This window comes from Ascaphus truei, chromosome 20 (genome assembly GCF_040206685.1).
Source record: "Ascaphus truei isolate aAscTru1 chromosome 20, aAscTru1.hap1, whole genome shotgun sequence".
Lineage (NCBI taxonomy): Eukaryota > Metazoa > Chordata > Amphibia > Anura > Ascaphidae > Ascaphus > Ascaphus truei.
The window spans coordinates 121,772-132,500 of record NC_134502.1 but is presented as its reverse complement, the minus strand read 5'-3'; the positions used below and the strand labels follow the sequence as shown (position 1 = coordinate 132,500).

Sequence of the window (10,729 nt, the reverse complement as noted above, 5' to 3'; positions counted from 1 at the left end):
GGGGGGAGAGTGATGTGATGTGCAAGGGGGGGAGAGTGATGTGAGGTGCAAGGGGGGGGAGTGATGTGAGGTGCAAGGGGGGAGAGTGATGTGAGGTGCAGGGGGGGAGAGTGATGTGAGGTGCAAGGGGGGAAGTGATGTGAGGTGCAAGGGGGGGAGAGTGATGTAATGTGCAAGGGGGGGGGAGTGATGTGAGGTGCATGGGGGGGAGAGTGATGTGATGTGCAAGGGGGGAGAGTGATGTGAGGTGCAGGGGGGAGAGTGATGTGATGTGCAAGGGGGGAGAGTGATGTGAGGTGCAAGGGGGGAGAGTGATGTGAGGTGCAGGGGGGGAGAGTGATGTGAGGTGCAAGGGGGGGGAGTGATGTGAGGTGCAAGGGGGGGAGAGTGATGTGATGTGCAAGGGGGGGGAGTGATGTGAGGTGCAAAGGGGGAGAGTGATGTGAGGTGCAGGGGGGGAGAGTGATGTGAGGTGCAAGGGGGGGGAGTGATGTGAGGTGCAAGGGGGGGAGAGTGATGTGATGTGCAAGGGGGGGGAGTGATGTGAGGTGCAAAGGGGGAGAGTGATGTGAGGTGCAAGGGGGGGGAGTGATGTGAGGTGCAAGGGGGGAGAGTGATGTGAGGTGCAAGGGGGGAGAGTGATGTGATGTGCAAGGGGGGAGAGTGATGTGAGGTGCAAGGGGGGAGAGTGATGTGAGGTGCATGGGGGGAGAGGGATGTGAGGAGCAGGGGGTGAGAGGGATGTGAGGTGCAAGGGGGGGAGAGTGATGTGAGGTGCAAGGGGGGAGAGTGATGTGAGGTGCAGGGCGGGGAGAGTGATGTGATGTGCAAGGGGGGAGAGTTATGTGATGTGCAAGGGGGGGGAGTGATGTGAGGTGCAAGGGGGGGAGAGTAATGTGAGGTGCAAGGGGGGGAGAGTGATGTGAGGTGCAAGGGGGGGAGAGTGATGTGAGGTGCAGGGGGGAGAGTGATGTGATGTGCAAGGGGGGAGAGTGATGTGAGGTGCAAGGGGGAGAGTGATGTGAGGTGCAAGGGGGGGGGAGTGATGTGAGGTGCAGGGGGGAGAGTGATGTGAGGTGCAAGGGGGGAGTGATGTGAGATGCAAGGGGGGAGTGATGTGAGGTGCAAGGGGGGGAGAGTAGTGATGTGAGGTGCAAGGGGGGGGAGTGATGTGAGGTGCATGGGGGGAGTGATGTGATATGCAAGGGGGGGAGTGATGTGAGGTGCAAGGGGGGAGAGTGATGTGAGGTGCAAAGGTGGGGGAGTGATGTGAGGTGCATGGGGGAGAGTGATGTGAGGTGCATGGGGGGGAGAATGATGTGAGGTGCAAGGGGGGGGGGGAGTGATGTGAGGTGCATGGGGGAGAGTGATGTGAGGTGCAAGGGGGGAGAGTGATGTGAGGTGCAAGGGGGGGAGAGTGATGTGAGGTGCAAGGGGGGGGAGTGATGTGAGGTGCATGGGGGGGGAGACTGATGTGAGGTGCAAGGGGGGGGGGAGTGATGTGAGGTGCATGGGGGAGAGTGATGTGAGGTGCATGGGGGGAGAGTGATGTGAGGTGCATGGGGGGGAGACCACAGCTGTGAAGGAGGGGGGTGTGGTGAACGGAGCTGCGAGGAGGGGGGGGACGGAGCTGTGAAGGGGAACGGAGTTATGAATGTGGGGGCCAGCCAGCTTTGAAGGGGGGTAAATTACGGCCAACGCCGGGTATATCAGCTAGTGTATTAATATATTTACTGTTGTATTCAGCTTTATGGATTGACATTGAATATATTGGTTTTTGTATTGGAATTCTTCAACGAGTTACCACTGCTCTCCACTGCCATCTTGTGGCATTTTGATCCATTACATTTAGCACACATTTATTTATTTTAACTATTCCTTGGTGTGTTCAGTTTAAATATTTTTCAGAGTAATTAAACTATTTGAATATATGTATTAAAGGTGTCATTATGTTTTTATGATTAATATCAAATGTATTAAGCTGTGAAATGAATGTGTAATATTGGAGGTGGACTTATGACATCACAATAGAATGGAAATGTGTGTGTGTGTGTCTGTGTATGTATTCTATTGTATGTCTTTATTTGTATAGCACCATTAATGTACATAGCGCTTCACAGTAGTAATACACGTGGTAATCATATAAATAACAAATAATAAACAGATATAAATAACAGGTCATGGGAATAAGTGCTTCAGACAAAGTAACATTCAGGAAGAGGAGTCCCTGCCCCGAGGAGCTTACAATCTAATTGGTATGTAGGAGGAACGTACAGAAACAGTAGGAGGGCATTTTGGTAAGTGCTTCTGTGTGTGTGTGTGTGTGTGTGTGTGTGTGTGTGTGTGTGTGTGTGTGTGTGTGTGTGTGTGTGTGTGTGTGTGTGTGTGTGTGTGTGTGTGTGTGTGTGTGTGTGTGTGTCAGTGTATGTTTATGTATGTTTGTGTTTGTGTAATTTACAGTATGTGTGTGTCTGTGTATGTTAGTGTATGTGTGTGTCTGTGTGTCTGTGTATCTGTCTGTATATCTATCTTTAACAAACAGAAAATAAAACTTACATTGGGAACTGGCCCCATACTGTATGCCCTATCCCCTCTTATTATACAGTATATACCCAGACAGTAATATATATTACCTTTAGTTATTGGGATCAGCAGGTTCTCTGATGCAGCAGGAAAGGTGAGAGGTTTGCTCTGTCTGTAGGAACACAGGGGTATTTAAGGGAAAGAGGGAGGGAGAGAGAGGTGGGACAGTGACAGAGAGGGGGGACAGTGACAGAGAGGAGGGACAGATACTGAGGAGGGAAAGCGGCAGAGAGGAGGGACATTGAAACAGAGGTGGGACAGAGACAGAGAGGAGGGACAGAGACAGAAGGGGGAGAGACAGAGAAGAGGGACAGTGACAGGGAGTAGGGACAGGAAGAGAGAAGAGGGACAGAGACAGAGTAGATGGACAGACGTACAGTGGGAACTGTCCCTTCACCGTATGTCCTGCGTGGTGGGGGCCGGGGGGAGGGTGATGCAGGGGGGGTCAGTGATGTGAGGTGCAACGGAGGGTAGAGGGAGTGATGTGAGGTGCAATGGGAGGGGGGAGAGTCATGTGAGGTGCAAGGGGGGGGGTGAGGTGCAAGGGGGGGGGAGTGATGTAAGGTGCAAGGGGGGGAGACTGATGTGAGGTGCAAGGGGGGAGTGATGTGAGGTGCAGGGGGGGAGAGTGATGTGAGGTGCAAGGGGGGAGAGTGATGTGAGGTGCAAGGGGGAGAGTAATGTGAGGTGCAAGGGGGGAGAGTGATGTGAGGTGCAAGGGGGGGAGAGTGATGTGAGGTGCAGGAGGGGAGAGTGATGTGAGGTGCAAGGGGGGAGAGTGGTGTGAGGTGCAAGGGGGGGGGAGTGATGTGAGGTGCAAGGGGGGGAGTGATGTAAGGTGCAAGGGGGGGAGAGTGATGTGAGGTGCAGGGGGGAGAGTGATGTGAGGTGCAAGGGGGGAGAGTGATGTGAGGTGCAAGGGAGGAGAGTGATGTGAGATGCAAGGGGGGGAATGATGTGAGCTGCAAGGGGGAGAGTGATGTGAGGTGCAAGGGGGGAGAGTGATGTGAGGTGCAAGGGGGGAGAGTGATATGAGGTGCAAGGGGCCAGAGTGATGTGATGTGCAAGGGGGGGAGAGTGATGTGAGGTGCAAGGGGGGGGCAGTGATGTGAGGTGCAAGGGGGAAGAGTGATGTGAGGTGCAGGGGGGGAGAGTGATGTGAGGTGCAAGGGGGGGGAGTGATGTGAGGTGCAAGGGGGGGAGAGTGATGTGATGTGCAAGGGGGGGGAGTGATGTGAGGTGCAAAGGGGGAGAGTGATGTGAGGTGCAAGGGGGGGGAGTGATGTGAGGTGCAAGGGGGGAGAGTGATGTGAGGTGCAAGGGGGGAGAGTGATGTGATGTGCAAGGGGGGAGAGTGATGTGAGGTGCAAGGGGGGAGAGTGATGTGAGGTGCATGGGGGGAGAGGGATGTGAGGTGCAGGGGGGGAGTGATGTGAGGTGCAAGGGGGGAGAGTGATGTGAGGTGCAAGGGGAGAGAGTGATGTGAGGTGCAGGGCGGGGAGAGTGATGTGATGTGCAAGGGGGGAGAGTTATGTGATGTGCAAGGGGGAGAGTGATGTGAGGTGCAAAGGGGGGGGGTGATGTGAGGTGCAAGGGGGGAGAGTGATGTGAGGTGCAAGGGGGGGAGAGTGATGTGAGGTGCAGGGGGGAGAGTGATGTGATGTGCAAGGGGGGAGAGTGATGTGAGGTGCAAGGGGGGAGAGTGATGTGAGGTGCAAGGGGGGGGAGTGATGTGAGGTGCAAGGGGGGGAGAGTGATGTGAGGTGCAGGGGGGAGAGTGATGTGATGTGCAAGGGGGGAGAGTGATGTGAGGTGCAAGGGGGGAGAGTGATGTGAGGTGCAGGGGGGAAAAGTGATGTGAGGTGCAAGGGGGGGAGTGATGTGAGGTGCAAGGGGGGGAGAATGATGTGATGTGCAAGGGGGGGAGTGATGTGAGGTGCAAAGGGGGAGAGTGATGTGAGGTGCAAGGGGGGGGAGTGATGTGAGGTGCAAGGGGGAGAGTGATGTGAGGTGCAAGGGGGGAGAGTGATGTGAGGTGCAAGGGGGGAGAGTGATGTGATGTGCAAGGGGGGAGAGTGATGTGAGGTGCAAGGGGGGGAGTGATGTGAGGTGCAAGGGGGGAGAGTGATGTGAGGTGCAAGGGGGAGGAGTGATGTAAGGTGCAAGGGGGGACTGATGTGAGGTGCAGGGGGGAGAGTGATGTGAGGTGCAAAGAGGGGAAAGTGATGTGAGGTGCAAGGGGGGGAGAATGATGTGATGTGCAAGGGGGGGAGTGATGTGAGGTGCAAAGGGGGAGAGTGATGTGAGGTGCAAGGGGGGGAGTGATGTGAGGTGCAAGGGGGGAGAGTGATGTGAGGTGCAAGGGGGGAGAGTGATGTGAGGTGCAAGGGGGGAGAGTGATGTGATGTGCAAGGGGGGAGAGTGATGTGAGGTGCAAGGGGGGGAGTGATGTGAGGTGCAAGGGGGAGAGTGATGTGAGGTGCAAGGGGGAGGAGTGATGTAAGGTGCAAGGGGGGACTGATGTGAGGTGCAGGGGGGAGAGTGATGTGAGGTGCAAAGAGGGGAAAGTGATGTGAGGTGCAAGGGGGGGAGAGTTATGTGAGGTGCAGGGGGGAGAGTGATGTGATGTGCAAGGGGGGAGAGTGATGTGAGGTGCAAGGGGGGAGAGTGATGTGAGGTGCAGGGGGGGAGAGTGATGTGAGGTGCAAGGGGGGGGGAGTGATGTGAGGTGCAAGGGGGGGAGAGTGATGTGATATGCAAGGGGGGGAGTGATGTGAGATGCAAAGGGGGAGAGTGATGTGAGGTGCAAGGGGGGGAGTGATGTGAGGTGCAAGGGGGGAGAGTGATGTGAGGTGCAAGGGGGAGAGTGATGTGAGGTGCAAGGGGGGGAGAGTAGTGATGTGAGGTGCAAGGGGGGGGAGTGATGTGAGGTGCATGGGGGGAGTGATGTGATATGCAAGGGGGGGAGTGATGTGATGTGCAAGGGGGGAGAGTGATGTGAGGTGCAAGGGGGGAGAGTGATGTGATGTGCAAGGGGGGAGAGTGATGTGAGGTGCAAGGGGGGAGAGTGATGTGAGGTGCAAGGGGGGGGAGTGATGTGAGGTGCAAGGGGGGGAGAGTGATGTGAGGTGCAGGGGGGAGAGTGATGTGATGTGCAAGGGGGGAGAGTGATGTGAGGTGCAAGGGGGGAGAGTGATGTGAGGTGCAGGGGGGGAAAGTGATGTGAGGTGCAAGGGGGGGAGTGATGTGAGGTGCAAGGGGGGGAGAATGATGTGATGTGCAAGGGGGGGAGTGATGTGAGGTGCAAAGGGGGAGAGTGATGTGAGGTGCAAGGGGGGGGAGTGATGTGAGGTGCAAGGGGGAGAGTGATGTGAGGTGCAAGGGGGGAGAGTGATGTGAGGTGCAAGGGGGGAGAGTGATGTGATGTGCAAGGGGGGAGAGTGATGTGAGGTGCAAGGGGGGGAGTGATGTGAGGTGCAAGGGGGGAGAGTGATGTGAGGTGCAAGGGGGAGGAGTGATGTAAGGTGCAAGGGGGGACTGATGTGAGGTGCAGGGGGGAGAGTGATGTGAGGTGCAAAGAGGGGAAAGTGATGTGAGGTGCAAGGGGGGGAGAATGATGTGATGTGCAAGGGGGGGAGTGATGTGAGGTGCAAAGGGGGAGAGTGATGTGAGGTGCAAGGGGGGGAGTGATGTGAGGTGCAAGGGGGGAGAGTGATGTGAGGTGCAAGGGGGGAGAGTGATGTGAGGTGCAAGGGGGGAGAGTGATGTGATGTGCAAGGGGGGAGAGTGATGTGAGGTGCAAGGGGGGAGTGATGTGAGGTGCAAGGGGGAGAGTGATGTGAGGTGCAAGGGGGAGGAGTGATGTAAGGTGCAAGGGGGGACTGATGTGAGGTGCAGGGGGGAGAGTGATGTGAGGTGCAAAGAGGGGAAAGTGATGTGAGGTGCAAGGGGGGGAGAGTTATGTGAGGTGCAGGGGGGAGAGTGATGTGATGTGCAAGGGGGGAGAGTGATGTGAGGTGCAAGGGGGGAGAGTGATGTGAGGTGCAGGGGGGGAGAGTGATGTGAGGTGCAAGGGGGGGGAGTGATGTGAGGTGCAAGGGGGGGAGAGTGATGTGATATGCAAGGGGGGGAGTGATGTGAGATGCAAAGGGGGAGAGTGATGTGAGGTGCAAGGGGGGGAGTGATGTGAGGTGCAAGGGGGGAGAGTGATGTGAGGTGCAAGGGGGAGAGTGATGTGAGGTGCAAGGGGGGGAGAGTAGTGATGTGAGGTGCAAGGGGGGGGAGTGATGTGAGGTGCATGGGGGGAGTGATGTGATATGCAAGGGGGGGAGTGATGTGAGGTGCAAGGGGGGAGAGTGATGTGAGGTGCAAAGGTGGGGGAGTGATGTGAGGTGCATGGGGGAGAGTGATGTGAGGTGCATGGGGGGGGAGAATGATGTGAGGTGCAAGGGGGGGGGGAGTGATGTGAGGTGCATGGGGGAGAGTGATGTGAGGTGCAAGGGGGGAGAGTGATGTGAGGTGCAAGGGGGGGAGAGTGATGTGAGGTGCAAGGGGGGGGAGTGATGTGAGGTGCATGGGGGGGGAGACTGATGTGAGGTGCAAGGGGGGGGGGAGTGATGTGAGGTGCATGGGGGAGAGTGATGTGAGGTGCATGGGGGGAGAGTGATGTGAGGTGCATGGGGGGGAGACCACAGCTGTGAAGGAGGGGGGTGTGGTGAACGGAGCTGCGAGGAGGGGGGGGACGGAGCTGTGAAGGGGAACGGAGTTATGAATGTGGGGGCCAGCCAGCTTTGAAGGGGGGTAAATTACGGCCAACGCCGGGTATATCAGCTAGTGTATTAATATATTTACTGTTGTATTCAGCTTTATGGATTGACATTGAATATATTGGTTTTTGTATTGGAATTCTTCAACGAGTTACCACTGCTCTCCACTGCCATCTTGTGGCATTTTGATCCATTACATTTAGCACACATTTATTTATTTTAACTATTCCTTGGTGTGTTCAGTTTAAATATTTTTCAGAGTAATTAAACTATTTGAATATATGTATTAAAGGTGTCATTATGTTTTTATGATTAATATCAAATGTATTAAGCTGTGAAATGAATGTGTAATATTGGAGGTGGACTTATGACATCACAATAGAATGGAAATGTGTGTGTGTGTGTCTGTGTATGTATTCTATTGTATGTCTTTATTTGTATAGCACCATTAATGTACATAGCGCTTCACAGTAGTAATACACGTGGTAATCATATAAATAACAAATAATAAACAGATATAAATAACAGGTCATGGGAATAAGTGCTTCAGACAAAGTAACATTCAGGAAGAGGAGTCCCTGCCCCGAGGAGCTTACAATCTAATTGGTATGTAGGAGGAACGTACAGAAACAGTAGGAGGGCATTTTGGTAAGTGCTTCTGTGTGTGTGTGTGTGTGTGTGTGTGTGTGTGTGTGTGTGTGTGTGTGTGTGTGTGTGTGTGTGTGTGTGTGTGTGTGTGTGTGTGTGTGTGTGTGTGTGTGTGTGTCAGTGTATGTTTATGTATGTTTGTGTTTGTGTAATTTACAGTATGTGTGTGTCTGTGTATGTTAGTGTATGTGTGTGTCTGTGTGTCTGTGTGTCTGTCTGTATATCTATCTTTAACAAACAGAAAATAAAACTTACATTGGGAACTGGCCCCATACTGTATGCCCTATCCCCTCTTATTATACAGTATATACCCAGACAGTAATATATATTACCTTTAGTTATTGGGATCAGCAGGTTCTCTGATGCAGCAGGAAAGGTGAGAGGTTTGCTCTGTCTGTAGGAACACAGGGGTATTTAAGGGAAAGAGGGAGGGAGAGAGAGGTGGGACAGTGACAGAGAGGGGGGACAGTGACAGAGAGGAGGGACAGATACTGAGGAGGGAAAGCGGCAGAGAGGAGGGACATTGAAACAGAGGTGGGACAGAGACAGAGAGGAGGGACAGAGACAGAAGGGGGAGAGACAGAGAAGAGGGACAGTGACAGGGAGTAGGGACAGGAAGAGAGAAGAGGGACAGAGACAGAGTAGATGGACAGACGTACAGTGGGAACTGTCCCTTCACCGTATGTCCTGCGTGGTGGGGGCCGGGGGGAGGGTGATGCAGGGGGGGTCAGTGATGTGAGGTGCAACGGAGGGTAGAGGGAGTGATGTGAGGTGCAATGGGAGGGGGGAGAGTCATGTGAGGTGCAAGGGGGGGGGGAGTGATGTAAGGTGCAAGGGGGGGAGACTGATGTGAGGTGCAAGGGGGGAGTGATGTGAGGTGCAGGGGGGGAGAGTGATGTGAGGTGCAAGGGGGGAGAGTGATGTGAGGTGCAAGGGGGAGAGTAATGTGAGGTGCAAGGGGGGAGAGTGATGTGAGGTGCAAGGGGGGGAGAGTGATGTGAGGTGCAGGAGGGGAGAGTGATGTGAGGTGCAAGGGGGGAGAGTGGTGTGAGGTGCAAGGGGGGGGGAGTGATGTGAGGTGCAAGGGGGGGAGTGATGTAAGGTGCAAGGGGGGGAGAGTGATGTGAGGTGCAGGGGGGAGAGTGATGTGAGGTGCAAGGGGGGAGAGTGATGTGAGGTGCAAGGGAGGAGAGTGATGTGAGATGCAAGGGGGGGAATGATGTGAGCTGCAAGGGGGAGAGTGATGTGAGGTGCAAGGGGGGAGAGTGATGTGAGGTGCAAGGGGGGAGAGTGATATGAGGTGCAAGGGGCCAGAGTGATGTGATGTGCAAGGGGGGGAGAGTGATGTGAGGTGCAAGGGGGGGGCAGTGATGTGAGGTGCAAGGGGGGAGAGTGATGTGAGGTGCAGGGGGGGAGAGTGATGTGAGGTGCAAGGGGGGGAGTGATGTGAGGTGCAAGGGGGGGAGAGTGATGTGATGTGCAAGGGGGGGAGAGTGATGTGATGTGCAAGGGGGGGAGTGATGTAAGGTGCAAGGGGGGGAGAGTTATGTGAGGTGCAAGGGGGGAGTGATGTGAGGTGCAGGGGGGGAGTGATGTGAGGTGCAGGGGGGGAGAGTGATGTGAGGTGCAAGGGGGGAGAGTGATGTGAGGTGCAAGGAAGGAGAGTGATGTGAGATGCAAGGGGGGAGTGATGTGAGATGCAAGGGGGGGAGTGATGTGAGCTGCAAGGGGGAGAGTGATGTGAGGTGCAAGGAGGGAGAGTGATGTGAGGTGCAAGGGGGGAGAGTGATGTGAGGTGCAAGGGGGGAGAGTGATGTGATGTGCAAGGGGGGAGAGTGATGTGAGGTGCAAGGGGGGGGAGTGATGTGAGGTGCAAGGGGGGAGAGTGATGTGAGGTGCAGGGGGGGAGAGTGATGTGAGGTGCAAGGGGGGGAGTGATGTGAGGTGCAAGGGGGGGAGTGATGTGAGGTGCAAGGGGGGGAGAGTGATGTGATGTGCAAGGGGGGGGAGTGATGTGAGGTGCATGGGGGGAGAGTGATGTGAGGTGCAGGGGGGAGAGTGATGTGAGGTGCAAGGGGGGAGAGTGATGTGAGGTGCAAGGGGGGGGAGTGATGTGAGGTGCAAGGGGGGAGAGTGATGTGATGTGCAAGGGGGGAGAGTGATGTGAGGTGCAAGGGGGGGGAGTGATGTGAGGTGCAAGGGGGGAGAGTGATGTGAGGTGCAGGGGGGAGAGTGATGTGATGTGCAAGGGGGAGAGTGATGTGAGGTGCAAGGGGGAAGAGTGATGTGAGGTGCAGGGGGGGAGAGTGATGTGAGGTGCAAGGGGGGGAGTGATGTGAGGTGCAAGGGGGGGAGAGTGATGTGATGTGCAAGGGGGGGGAGTGATGTGAGGTGCAAAGGGGGAGAGTGATGTGAGGTGCAAGGGGGGGGAGTGATGTGAGGTGCAAGGGGGGAGAGTGATGTGAGGTGCAAGGGGGGAGAGTGATGTGATGTGCAAGGGGGGAGAGTGATGTGAGGTGCAAGGGGGGAGAGTGATGTGAGGTGCATGGGGGGAGAGGGATGTGAGGTGCAGGGGGGGAGTGATGTGAGGTGCAAGGGGGGAGAGTGATGTGAGGTGCAAGGGGAGAGAGTGATGTGAGGTGCAGGGCGGGGAGAGTGATGTGATGTGCAAGGGGGGAGAGTTATGTGATGTGCAAGGGGGAGAGTGATGTGAGGTGCAAAGGGGGGGGGGT

At 55.4% G+C, this 10,729-nt stretch overlaps 1 protein-coding gene across 1 annotated transcript in view; it reads right to left on the bottom strand.

The window, feature by feature from the left end:
* Positions 1–8,480, bottom strand: part of LOC142470640 (uncharacterized) — an 82,252-nt gene extending 73,772 nt beyond the window's left edge. Inside the window, exon 1 of the transcript XR_012789288.1 lies at positions 8,330–8,480. The gene's annotated coding sequence lies outside the window, so the exon portion shown is untranslated. The remainder of the gene's footprint in view (positions 1–8,329) is intronic.
* Between the last annotated feature and the right edge of the window lie 2,249 nt (positions 8,481–10,729).